Here is a 14,729-nt window from a genome sequence, read left to right as displayed (position 1 = left end):
TCCTCAGGCAGCATCTGCTCTATTGATATGAGGTCTTTGATTGGACAATCAACTACCAATCCATAGGCACCATTTACAGTATCAAGATGGGCTCTCTCATTATCCGGGTTTTTGTCAGGAAGCTTTTCCTGTTTGGTCATAGATTTTCCTGTTTCTGTCTTCACAGGCCTATGATAAAAAGTGCACAAGACCACACCCAAGTTTCAAAATAATGATTATATTTTAAAACTTGTTTGTGTTCACAGATGTGTGTACATGCTACAGTGTACATGTATTCATCAGAGGATAATTTGTGGTTGTCACTTTTCTCCTTTCACTGAGGACATCCCGAGTATCAAACTCAGGTCTGTCTTCAGGATTAACTGTGGGAGCATTTAAAACTGAGCCATCTCAGCTGCTCCAGACCTAGCTTTTTAATTTCGTTAGGCGGGTTAAATTCAGGTCCTTGGACTTGCAAGGGGGAAATATTACTAGCTGAGAAATTATCAGCTCCATCCCTTAGATTTTGAAGTAAATAGTTGAAGGTGAGCATGGTGGTTATTTGTGTGTGTGTGTGTGTGTGTGTGTGTGTGTGTGTGTGTGTGTGTGTTTGTGTGTTCTTGTCATTTTTCAATGTTGGGTTTCTCTGGGTAACTTTGGCTGTCCTGGATCTCACTCTGTAGACCAGGCTAGCCTTGAACTCAGAGATCTGCTTGTCTTTGCCCCCTAAATACTGGGAATAAAATTGTGTCCACACACCTGGCGTGAGGATCTTTAATTTCAACACTAAGAAACCTGAGGCAGGAGAATTGGAAGTTTTGACTACATACATACTTTCTCAGAAAAACAAAATACCACTCTCACTGAGCTGGATTTTATTAGATCTCAGAAGCTAAGCATTGTTACATCTGGTTAATATTTGGATAAGGAAACCCCCCAAAATTATCTATAATACTATGTTGTTAGTTATAATCTGAGTAAAATAAGACCATAATGTGGATTTCTCTTCTATTATATAACGTAAAGCCATCTGGAAACGAATATTCCTTTCCAAAGTATAATTTGGAATATGTGAGTGGCCTTAACTTCCATATTTGAATTCTCAGCCTTCTACTCAGCCAGCTGCCTAGAGTGGGGCTACCCAGCCAGTCTGTGTGTTCCACGTTTATACAATGCAGTAAGTTTAACCCTGAGTGTCACCTGGGTTATGGTCCTGAAAGAAAACTCCTTTACATTTTAACATAAAGTGTTCCCATATACCAGGAGTAAAACATTGTTTCAAAATGAGTTTTACTGGCCACTGAAGCTGTTTTTGCTGAAAATGAAAATAGAAATCTTTGTGTTTTTGTTCCTATAAAATAATGTATACTTTTCTTTTTTGCCTTAAATGTTAAAACAATGGATATGAAACCATTGTTTTTCTGATGATGGTAATGATAATTCATTCCTGAATCTCATTGCTCTTCCTGTTTGCAATTAAATTCTCTCATGTGAAGTCATTGCAATTAAAATAGCCAATAAATTCGATAGGAGAAATAAATAGAGTGTGTTTGGATATATATCTTGTTCTGAAAAGATTTTATGCTTTTGTAGGTCTATAAAGAATACTTCGAACATAAAAAACAAGGTATGAGAAAATAAATTGAAAACATAATTATTAAAGTATGGCATAAGATGAAAGCAATACATCATTAATTTAAACTTAATTATGAATGTAAAATTAAAATTTCCGGTGTTTTAGATGTATAAAGATATTTTTGAAAAAAATTATTAAGAAAGAGTAGCCAATATGAAGTTATTTTCCATGAAATATGTTTCTATACTTTTTGTTGTTGAGATAAGGTCTAACAACATAGCCCTGACTGGCCTTAAACTCACAATGTAGACCAGGCTGGCCCAGAACTCATAGTTATCCACCTGCTTCTCTCTCCTGGGTGCTGTTTATAACAGAATATTTACCACATTTTTAAATTTACTGTGGGTATAAATATTGGAGGATGGCTAACGTCGCTTTTACTCACTTTACAGGTCAATGAAGAAGCAAATCACATGTTTGACTCTAAGGAAGTAATCCCACCACATCGGAGAAAGTCAGCGGACTGTGAAATGTTCGGTTACGACACTATCTTAGATCTGGTTGAACAGCTCAGGAGACAGAGCAAAGGTGGGGGTATGTCATGCAGCCTCTGGGGGTGACGTTGTGAGGTTTACACACACTGCTCAGAGCTGCCCGATGGACAAGGGCACATCCGTGTGTTGCCCATGTCCCAGGTGTGCTTGACATCAAGGGAGAGAGAACTCGTCTCAGCAGAAGCTGCCACCAAGCCTTCTGAGCTGCAGTGCACTGGTGCAGGTCTGCTGGTCCTCTCACCCACTTGGTTCTTCCTGTGCTCCTACTGGGCTTACATTGCACCTTTTTTTCCTGCCACACCACTCACTTCCGGAAAGCCATTATTACTTCGGAGCCATTATTAAATTTCTTATAAAAATTTCATACATGAGTACTGTAGTAGCATCACTTGATGCTGTCCTGTGCCCCGCAACCCTCCCATGCCCCTGGTCTCCTCCACTCAAATTCTGACATTCCCTTATTACCCTTCACCTCCAAACCCACACTTTATACAGAGTCTTTTTAGAGCTGCTTGTATGCTCAACTTCTATTGAATAACTTATAAAGGGACGTGTCTCTAGAGAAAACTGATTTCCCTTCTCTCGGCAGCCACTGATAAACCTCTGGTCCTACACGTAAGGGAGAGGTCTAGTGAGCTTTCAGCAGATGCTGTCATTTTGCAGGTGTTGTTTTGACATCTATACTGCTGAGGTTCCATGGGTGGCGCTTCCCTGTGTTGCCTCGCAGCAGACATCCTGACTCTATAGCTTTTACAAACACCATGCTCCTCTTTTCCACAATTTCCCATAAACCCCCAGTGTAGGTGTTGCACTGTAGATAGATCCGTCGGGAATGTGTGCCTAACCCTCACTTTTTCTCCGTGTTTTCACCAGTTTCGAGTGTAAATGCTGCGCAGTCACCATGTGTTGCAAATAAGCTTCGTTAATGAGGGGTGATGGCTACACTCATCCGTGGTGTAAAAGGATATTTATCTTTAATCTATGGTAGTCAGAGAGGGCAGCTGGGTGTTATTTCAATGTTCAATTTAGGAAAATTGTTTTGTGTAATAATATGTAAACAAATTTTGGAGGAAGCCCTATAGGCTGCTGAGAAGAGAGTATATTCTTTAATGTTTGGTCTGAATGTTCTGTAGATGCCTACAAGGTCCACTTATGTATAATGCCACCGAAATCTAGAGTTTATCTGTTCAGTTGTTGTTTCTAGAGTGTGTATTGGTGACTGTAGAGTATTGAAATAACCCACTATCACTGTTAGAGTTAATAAATGATTTTAAGTGCAGTAGCATTTTCTTAATGTAGCTGGGTACATGTGTTAGAATTACAATATCCTCTAGTGGATTCTTATTGAGGCTTTCTCTTTTACTGCCTATTGTAATGGTAAGTGGGGGCCCCAAAGTCTTGTAATCTATATGTGTCTCCTGTAACCCTGCCCCCTTTTGATTGGTGAATCAAATGTCAATAGTCAGTAGCTGAGCAGAAGTGACATAGGTGGTGTTTAGGTTTCCAAAGCTTGGGGTCTGGGAAAGAGATGAAGAAGGTGCAGAGGGGAGAAGGAGAAGCTTTGATGGGTTAGCTGAGCCATAAAAGATGTGGTCCTGTGGACTAGCCAATTAGAGTTAAGAGCAGCCCAGATGAAACATAGTAAGTAATGAGTAATAAATATAAAAAATAATTTATTTAATTAATAAATATAAAAAATTATTTATATTATAAATATAAAGGCTGTGTGTGCTTTCTTTTTATCTGGGAACTCAATAACCAAAGTCAGGATATATATCCCAGGCCAGGATTAAAGTAATTTCGACAAATATGGACAAAAACTCGCTTTTCAAAAATTAATTTGATTCCCAAATGGAAAGTGCATGCTTCCCTCTAACGTTCAGAGGCAGGAAACATGGTTTCTTAGCAGAAACATGCATTTGTCAAGCCCCATAGGTTCAATACTAGGACAAAATACATACTAAAGAGAATTTGTTTCTTAGAAGAATTACATGGTTTCCCCCCAACCTGCGTAAGTTTAATGTTAGGACAAAATATGTGCTGAATTTGCACGCACAATTGTGAGGTTCATGGTAAGGGTGGACTTGGGGTGCAGACTAGGTGATGGGCGTGGACTCCAGCCTGGAGTCCTATCAAATGCTTCTGGGCTGCCTCAGATTTGCTGGGAGCACCCTACTGGGAAATAAAACAGGCTGCCCAGAGGGCAGAGAACTCGGCTCCACGCTGCCAAAAGTCAAAATAAAAATAAAAAATTTTAACGGAAATTTAAGAAGTCAATGCTATCATAAACAACTGGTTTCTTTGAACATGAGCTCCGTGACAACAGTGGGACTGCTTACCCAAGCACATGACACATATGCTGGCCTAAGAATAGCCTTACACAGGCTAAGGACACTGTTAAGGAGACAAAACAGCAGTCTACAGATTGGGAAAAAAATCTTTACCAATTCTACATATGATAGAGGGCTAGTATCCAATATATACAAAGAACTCAGAAAGCTAGACTATAGAGAATTACATAATCCTATTAAAAGTGGAGTACAGAGCTAAACAAAGAATTCTCAACTGAGGAACATCAAATGGCCTAGAAGCACCTAAAGAAACGCTTAACATCCCTAATCATCAGGGAAACGTAAATCAAAACAACCCTGAGATTCCACCTCACACCAGTGAAAATGGCTAAGATCAAAAACTCAGGTGACAGCAGATGCTGGTAAGGATGTGGAGAAAGAGGAACACTCCTCCACTGTTGGTGGGGTTATAATCTGGTACAACCACTCTGATAATCAATCTGGCAGTTCCAATGAAAACTGAACATAGTACTTCCTGAAAACCCAGCTACTCCACTCCTAGGCATATACCCCAAAGATGCTCCAACATATAACATGCTTCACCATGTTTATAGCAACCTTATTTATAATAGCCAGAAGTTGGAATGAACCCAGATGTCCATCAACAGAGGAATGGATACAGAAAATGTGGTACATTTACACAATGGAGTACTACTCAGCTATTACAAACAATGACTTTATGAAATTCATAGGCAAATGGATGGAACTAGAGATTATCCTCCTGAGTGAGGTAACCCAGTCACAAAAGAATACACATGGTATGCACTCCCTGAGAAGCGGATACTACTCCCAGAAAGCTTGGAATACCCAATACCCAAAAAACGATTCACAGACATTATGAAACTCAAAAAGAAGGAAGGCAAAAATGGGGATGCCTCAGTCCTTCTTAGAAAAGAGAACAAAACTCTCATGGGAGGAAATGCATGGTCAAATAGAGGAACAGGGATTGAAGAAAGGATCACTCAGAAGCTACCTCACCTGGAGATCCACCACAAATGCAGTAACCAAATCCAAGCACTATAACTGGTCCAAAAAAAGTACTAACCAGCAGGAACCAGATAGAAATGCCCCATCAGGGACTATGCTAGAGTCATATAGATACTGCTGAACATGTTTTCAGCTAACCATCTGTCTGAACTCAGGGATCCCAATGAGGTTGCTAAAGAAAGGACCTAAGGAGCTGAAAGAGTTTGCAACCTCATGGTTGCAACATTATCAACCATCCAAACCTTCCAAAACTCCCATGGAGTAAAACACCAACCTCTGTGCTCACTTTGAGAGACCTATTGATCCAGTTACATATGTATCTGAAGATATCAGTGTCTAGCATCAATGTGAGAAGATGCTTTTGTTCCAGAGAGGGCACATTTTCCCAATGTAAGGAAATGCCAAGGCAATGGGGGCAGAGAGACAGAGCAGAGGGAAGTGCACCTTTGTAAATGCAACTGGAGGGGGAGGGGGGATGGGAACAGGGCGGGGTAAAGGGACAACATCTCAGATGTAAATACAGAATATCTAATAAAAAAGATAAAGAATAGCCTTACACATCAAATAAAAAAGAATTTAATTGAAGGAAACAATATTAACTCAACTTTTATAAAGAGAAAAAAATATATAATTTTATATATCCACAAAGATATTAATAATCTTAGAAAAAAATTAATAAAAATGCTTCAGTTTTTAAAGGATAGAAGGAAGACGTAAACGGAAATTGCTTTACATGATTTTAAAGATACATAGATGAATAAATAAAAGCAAGCCTTTGATCTCAATGTGTAGGGGACAAAGGCATAGACATAATTAACTTTATTGCATGAAGTGAACCTAGTCTATAAACAAATCTGGGTCAGCTCAGGCTACACAAAGAAACCATATCTCAATAAATGATAATACTTGTTATAAATTATTTTAATTATCAAAATGAAGATGGGTACGAGTTCGATGTTTATAATAGTATTACAAGAGAGATCAAAATACACCAGGACTAGAGGGAAGAAAAAGGCTGGTAAATTAAATCAATCTACACTATGATGACTTCAAGTCCTGGACCAAGGACATACTATTTTGGGAGAGGCTCCATATTTATTTTAACAAGAAAGAAAAAATGACTTTGGGCTTCTGACAAAACAATACTGATCAGACATGATAGAGGAAGACCTCCTAAACATCTTGGCTATAGACAAGAAGAAAATAAAGACCAAACAGGACCAATAACATGATTGCAGATCCCTCTACATGGGAACAGTGGTAACCCTGGCTGAGACGTACAACTGTCTTAGGCAAAACTTCAGCTATATATAGCCTATAAATCTTGTTGGCTACAGAATCCCCAAAATGCATCATGCCATCTCTTCATATGGCATGAATAAAGATTTTATTGTAGTTTGGTTATTGATCAAACTAACTCCTGAAAAGACAGTTGTCTTTCACCTGCTCAAAGAACAAAAATTTCATCCTCAACAGATGTGCACCTCACCCATTCCATACAAATATCTTTATAGAACTAAATATTGGTTACAAGGTTCATATATTACAAAATAAAACACTAAGAGAACAGCTATGACAAAATACACCCTTGGATTTACTATAATGACCTGCAATTTTAGCTCTGTGCTTGATGCTGGCTCAACTGATACTGTTGCCAAAGTCTTACTTCAAACAAAACTTCAAAAGTGGCTACTAATTCCCAATGAGCTGGGTTCATCCAGCCTTTCAGACAATTCCAACCAGAAATTCAATTAAACCCTAAACTTTCTCAACACATAAAAACTAGACAACAAATATTGCCAACTAATTTTATTTTGGCTTAACTACTTTTCATTATTCATTTTGGAACCCTAAAAAAGGAAACTCTTTACCCCAATCCAAAAGGAAACAAATATAAGAAGACCATATTCCCACTTCCCTAAGGTAGTATGGATGTGTTGTTGGTCATTTTATAAATTATAGGTATGTGGTAATTTTAGGAGATAATTTACAAATAATTATAGTTCTAGACAGGGAGGAAACTTAATAAAGAGCTTAGACTTAGGGATTTCTATTTTTCCTTTCTCTTCTCTATCCTTTCTTTTTTGGAAAGAGGGTTGAAAAGAGATAAGGCCATATAGTAATATTATAAAAATCAGACAAACAGGAATAAGTTGTTAAATTTACTCTTACACAAAACATTTTATAGCTATAATCATACATTGGTAAAAGTCTTTATATTTTGTTGCAAAATAGAAGTAATATTTCCTTACATTGATACAAAATTTGTATATTGATACAGGTTTAAGATTTTCATTGGGATGAATCTTTATAATTGATATAAAAGTTAAAATTAATTTTGCTAGTTTTAAATAGGCATTATAACTATGTAACTCATTTAAAAATACAAGGCTTAGACCCAGTCCTTTCTTTTTTATTAAATATTTCATTTATTTACATTTTAAATATTATCCTCTTTACAGGTTTCCACTCTGAAAACTCCCTATCCCATCTCTCTTCCCCCTGCTTCAGTGAGGGTACTATGCCACCCACCCACCCAGTCCCACCTTACTGCCCTGGCATTTCCCTATACTAGGGTATTGAGCCTTCACAGGACTAAGGTCCTCTCCTCTTCTGATGCCCATCAGGGCCATCCTCTGCTACAGGGGTACAGCTGGGTCCTGAGGCAGTATTATGCCCAATTTTCTGAAGAACTGCCAGACTGATTTCCAGAGTTGTTCCAGCTTACAATTTCAGCATCAGTGGAGGAGTGTTCCTCTTTCTCCACATCCTTACCAGCATCTGCTGTCACCTGAGTTTTTGATCTTAGCCACTTTCACTGGTGTGAGGTGGAATCTCAGGGTTATTTTGATTTGCATTTCCCTGATGACTAAGGACATTGAACATTTTTAAGGTGCTTCTCAGCCGTTTGATATTGTTTACATGAGAAATCTTTGCTTAGTTCTGTATACCATTTTTAAAAGGGTTATTTGGTTCTCTGGAATCTAACTTTTTGAGTTCTTTGTATATATTGGATTTTAGCCCTCTATTGGATGTAGGATTGGTAAAAATGTCTTTCCAATCTGTTGGTTGTTGTTTTGTCCTATTGAGAGTGACTTTTGCCTTAAAGAAACTGCAATTTTATAAGGTCCCATTTGTCAATTGTTGATCTTAGAGCATAAGCCATTGGTGTTCTGTTTAGGAAAATTTCTCTTGTGCCCATGTGTTCAAGGCTTTTCTCTACTTTCTCTTCTATTAGTTTCAGTGTATCTAATTTTATTTGGTGGTCCTTGATTCACTTGGACTTGAGCTTTGTAAAAGGAGATAAGAACGGATTGATTTACATTCTTCTACATGGTGACAACCAGTTGAACCAGCACCATTTGTTAAGAATGCTGTTTCTCTTCCACCCACATCCCATTGGATTGATTTAATTCCTTTGTCAAAGATCAAGTGACCATAGGTGTGTGGGTTCATTTCTTGTTCTTCAGTTCTGTTCCATTGATCTACCAATACCGTGCAGTTAATATCACAATTGCTCTGTGATACAGAAGTTCTTTCATTGTTGAGAATAGTTTTCACTATACTGGGTTTTTTTTTTTTTTTTTTTTTTTTTTTTTTTTTTTGTTATTCCAAATGAATTTAAGAATTGTTAGGATGGGGATTGCATTGAAAATGTAGATTGCTTTCAGCAAGATGGCCATTTTGACTATATTAATCCTGCCAATCCATGAGCATGGGAGATTTTTCCATCTTCTGAGATCTGCTTCAGTTTTTTTTCTTCAGAGACTTGAAGTTCTTATCATACAAATCTTCCACTTGGTTTGTTATAGTCACACCAATGTTTTTATATTATTTAGGACTATTGTGAAGGTTGTCATATTCCTAATGCTTTTCTCAGCCCATTGATCTGTTGAGTAGAGGATCGCTACTGATTTGTTTGAGATGATTTTATATCTAACCACTTTGCAAAGTTGTTTATCAGCTGTAGGAGTTTTGTGGTGGAATTTTTGGAGTCATTTAAGTATACTATCATATCATCTGCAAATAGTGATATGTTAACTTCTTCCTTTCTGATTTGTATCGATTTGACTTCTTTCTTTGTCCGATTTCTCTGGCTAGGACTTCAACTACTATATTGAATAGGTAGGGAGAGAGTGGGCAGACTTGTTTAGTCCCAGATTTTAGTGAAATTGCTTCAAGTTTCTCACCATTTAGTTTGATATTGGCTACTGGTTTGCTGTATATTGCTTTTCCTATGTTTAGGTATGGCCCTTAAATTCCATGATCTTTAACATGAAGGGGTGTTGAATTTTGTCAAATGCTTTTTCAGCATCTAATGACATGATCATGTGATTTATTTCTTTTGAGTTTATTTATATAGTGAATTATGTTAATGGATTTCCACATGCTGTATCATTCCTGCGTCCTTGGAATGGAGCCTTCTTGATCACGGTGAATTATCATTTTGAAGTGTTCTTGCATTTGGTTTGCAAAAAATTTATTGAGTATTTTTGCATAGATAATCTTAAAGAATATTGTTAATTTGGGTACTGTCCTGTGCCCTCTGGTTAGTCCCATTAAGTTTTTATCTATATTGTTGATTTTCTCAAAGAACCAGTGCCTGGTTTTGTTGATTCGTTGTATAGTTTGTTTTGTGTCTACTTGTTTGATTTCTGCCATGAGTTTGATTATTTCCTGCAATCTATTTCTCTTGGGTGTATTTGCTTCTTCTTGTTCCAAAGCTTTAAGATGTGCTGTCAAGCTGCTAGTGTATGCTTTCTCCAGATTATTTTTGGATGCATTTAGAGATAAGAGTTTTCCTCTTAGCACTGCTTTCACTGTGTCCCGTAAGTGTGGCTTTGTTGTGCCTTCATTTTCATTAAGTCCTAAAAAGTCTTTAATTTATTTTTCTCCCTTGACCAAGTTATTAAACATTGTTCAGCTTTCCTGTGTGCAGGCTTCCTGTTTTTGTTGTAATTGAAGACCAGCCTTGGTCCATGGTGATCTAATAGGATACATTGGATTATCTCAATCTTCTTGTATCTGTTGAGGCCTGTTTTGTGACCAATTATATGGTCAGTTTTGGATAAGGTATCATGAGGTGGAATTATATTTATGTGTCTGTCTTCTTTTGGGTAAATTAAGTTTTGGGGGTTTTGTTTGTTTGTTTGTTTGTTTGTTTGTTGCTTTTTCTAAGGTGTAGTTTCCCTCATTGTGTTGTAGTTTTCCATCTATTATACTTTGTAAGGCTAGATTTGTGAAAAGATACTGTGTAAATTTGTTTTGTCACAAAATATCCTGGTTTCTTCATCTATGTTAATGGAGATTTTTTGTGGGTATAGTAGCATTGGCTGGCATTTTGTTCTCTTAAGGTCTGTATGAAAACTGCCCAGGATCTTCTGGCTTTTAGAGCCTCTGGTAAGACTCATGGTGTAATTCTGATTGGTTTTTTTTTATATGTTACTTGACACTTTTTCCTTACTGCTTTTAATATTTTTTCTTTGTTTTTTATATTTGGTGTTTTGATTATTACATGGTGGGTGAAAAATGTTTTCCAGTCCAGTCAATTTGGAGTTTTTTAGCGTTCTTTTATGTTTATGGACATCTTTTTCTTTAGGTTAGGGGAATTTTCTTCTATAATTTTGTTGAAGACACTTACTGAGCCTTTAAGTTGAGACTATTTGCTCTCTTCTATATCTGTTATCTTTACGTTTGTTTTTGTTTTTTGTTTTTTTTTTTTTTTTTTTTTTTTTTTTTTTTTTTTTCATGTTGTTCTGATATCCTGGATGTTTTGGGTTAAGAGTTTTTGCATTTTCTTTGACTGTTTCACCAATGTTTTCTATGGTATCTTCTGGATTTGAAATTCTTCTATCTTTCCCTTGTGTTCTGTTGGAGATGTGTGCCTCTGTGACTCCTAATCTCTTTTCTATGTTTTCTATCTCCAGGGTTTTCTCCCTTTGTGATTTCTTTTTTGCTTCTATTTTGATTTTATATCCTGGATGGTTTTGTTCAATTCCTTCAACTATTTATTTGTGTTTTCCTGTTATTCTTTAAAGGATTTCTCTGGCTCTTGTTCTCTTGTCCTCTTGCTCTCTTTCACTCTCCCCCTTTATCCCTCCTCTCCTCATTTCCTCCCCCACCCCATACTTGCTCATGGCTGGCCTTCACTCTTCTACTCCTCTTCTCTATCTCTCTGCCTCTACTACCTTCTTAATTCCCCTCCCCATGCCCTGAATAAACTATTCTGTACTTTTTAAAAAGAAAAGGGATTTCTGTGTTTTCATTCGGGATTCTACTCTTTATCTGTGTTCTCTTGTATTTCTTTTAAGAGTGTTATTTATGTCCTTCTTAAAGTCCTCCATCATCATCATGAAATGTGATTTTAAGTCAGAATCTTGGTTTTCCAGTGTGTTGGGGTTTCCAGGGCTTGCTGAGGTAGGAGAGCTGGGCTCTGAAGATGCAAAATAGCCTTGGTTTCTGTTGCTTGGTTTCATGTGTTTTCCTCCTGCCATCTGTTTATTTTTGGTGTTAGTTGGTCTTGTTGTCTCTGACTGAAGCTCCCCTCCCACCTCACCCTCCCACCCCCTCCCTCGTGCCTGTGAGCCTGTGATCTTTGATGTGTCAGCATTCCTGGGAGATCAGCTCCAGGAGGTAATGGAGTGCAGAAATTTGTGATCTTACATGTCAGTAGTCCTGGCAAACCAGTTCTCTCTGGGCAGGACTTGGGTTTGTAGAGCTGTGTCACAGGGTTACCCCCTGGGTGCTAATGGAAACTTGAAGAATTCTGTTCTTGGCAGCTTCATGGCTTCTGTGCTCTATGGGCTTCTTACAGGCCTCTCTTTGGTCAGTTATTAAAGCAAAAGTTTTCATCTCACCTGTGAACTTAGGAGTTCTTCTGGAAGATCAGCTCTCCCTGAATGGGGTTTAGGTACAGAGAGCTGTGGCTTAGCCTTAGCTCTGGAGAGCAGATGGAGACTGGAAGGACCCAGTTCTTTTAATGGTTGCTATTTCAAACTGTTTAAAATAATTAAACAATACAAGTTAATAGTCAAATAGTCATAGTCGTAGACATGTTAGATTCTAATTCAGTTAATTACAAAAAAAAAGTGTTCAGGTTATTCAAATAATAATTAAATATAATCAATATTTGACAATTCAATTATATATATATATGTGTGTGTGTGTGTGTGTGTGTGTGTGTCAAAAGGGTCAGAGGCCAAATGATATTTCAAGTCATTACATTATGAAAAGACATTTTAATTACAAGAGAAATCTGCTCCTGACTGTATCCCCATCCCATTTGAAAATAGGTATTAAACAGCAAATAGTTCCATATAGAGTTGCTTCATTTGTGGCAACCTAGCCACTGGGCAAAAAAAAAAAAAGTCCAAATTTTACCTATAGGCAAAATGTTACCCCAAAAGAACAAAAAAATTGCAAATAGTCAACTTCTAAGCTCTGCCAAGATAGGGTATGTAGACCTTTAAAATTCCTACTTCACTTAAGGTCTATCAGATATTCTGGGCCAAAAGACTAAAATAAATGCTCCAACATTATAAGAAATATAATTTCTTATAAAACGGATTCTCCAGATAGTCAGCTGTCACTGTCAGCTATTTAAATTTTGGAAGCTACTTTCCTACATATTCAAATATATATTGATACAGATTTTCTTTTTATATCTCTGATGAAATTAAAGACTAATTATGAGTTCACAATTGAACTTAATTTGTTTAACCCTAAAAAGATGGCTTTCAGATGGTAATACAATTAAAATCAAACACAATTTAAATACAAAATTGTAATTCATTAATATAAAGGATAAAATAATTTATCTATATTGCCACATAATAGACTGGGTGTTATAAATATGTATTATACCTCATAATATATATTGTTATATTATACATAATTGTTATAACTGTATTCAATTTATATCAGAGGGAAAAGAGCCCTTTACTGGTCTAAAAGGGAGAATTGTTAAGGTTTGTCTTTTACTGTTAATTGTAATGCTAAGTGCAGGCCCCCAAGATCTAGAGTTTCTAGATGTAGCTCCTGTGACCCGGCTCCAAGTTATTTCTGATTGGTGAATCAAGATGCCAACAACCAATAGCTGGGCAGTGGAGACATAGTTGGATCTAGGTTTCCCCAAGCTAGGTGTTTGAGCAATCGGAGAATAGGAACATGCAGGAGAGAGAAAGAGAAGCTGGGGGACCAGACGGCGGCTTGAGCGGCAGCTGCAGCGGGACGGCCGGCCGGCGGCTCGGGGCCGCGCGCCGGGAACCTCACCGGGCGGTCGGGCTCCGCATCCGGTTCTGGCCGCCTGCGCCCCCGGGAGGCCCCCTGCGCGCCACCAGACCAGCAGCACGAGCAGCGGCTACAGCAACCTCGAGGACGCGGAGGACTTTTTCTTCACCGCCAGGACCTCCTTCTTCAGGAGAGCGCCTCCGGGCAAGTCCCGTTCGGGTCAGCGGGATATGGAGAAGGAAAAGGAAACACACAATTACCTCAGCAAGGAGGAAATCAAAGAGAAAGTTCATAAATACAATTCAGCCGTCACAGACAAGCTGAAGATGACCTTAAACTCAGACGGGATTTACACTGGCTTCATTAAGGTGCAGATGGAACTCTGCAAACCTGCCCAGACCCCTCCCCACCCCAGCAGCAGGGGCTGCGTGAACACACTTCACATCAGCAGCACAAACACCGTGGGGGAGGTGATCGACGCTCTGCTCAAGAAGTTTCTGGTGACTTGACAGTCCCGCCAAGTTCGCGCTTTATAAACGTTGTCACAGGGAAGACCAAGTGTGTGCCTCCAAACTCTCTGACCGGGAGCACCCGCTATACCTGCGTTTGGTAGCAGGGCCCAGAACCGACACGCTTAGTTTTGTTCTCCGAGAACACGAAATTGGAGAGTGGGAAGCCTTCAGCTTACCGGAGCTGCAGAACTTCTTGCGCATCTTGGACAAGGAAGATGCTGATGCAGAGCCTGAAGCGGCGCTACACAGCCTACAGGCAGAAGCTGGAGGAAGCCCTGGGCGAGGTGTGGAAGCCCGGCTAAGGCAGAGGGCTCTCCTGCCAGGAAGGCACAGCTCGGGGACGCATGAGAAAGCCGCATGGATCGCCTCTCTTCTCTGTAGACACAGTTCTCAAAGCCTGGTCACACAGCATCCTGCACCTCACGGACTGGCACCAAGGACTCTGCTAGCTTGTTCTGTTCTGGCAAGGCGATGTTACCTCTTGCAAGTTGTGAGCCGGTGGGCATCATGCGCATCCTGGAGTCCTTGGACGCATGGACTC

At 38.7% G+C, this 14,729-nt stretch overlaps 1 pseudogene across 1 annotated transcript; it reads left to right on the top strand.

Annotated features, from left to right (window-relative positions):
- Nucleotides 1–13,829: 13,829 nt before the first annotated feature.
- Nucleotides 13,830–14,490, top strand: LOC308424240 (ras association domain-containing protein 3-like; annotated as a pseudogene). Its single transcript has one exon. The product of its transcript is annotated as a ras association domain-containing protein 3-like (transcript).
- Nucleotides 14,491–14,729: the final 239 nt, after the last annotated feature.

The sequence above is a fragment of the Micromys minutus genome, assembly GCF_963924665.1.
Source record: "Micromys minutus genome assembly, chromosome: 9".
Taxonomy (NCBI): Eukaryota; Metazoa; Chordata; class Mammalia; order Rodentia; family Muridae; genus Micromys; species Micromys minutus.
This window is presented reverse-complemented; position numbering and strand designations above follow the sequence as displayed.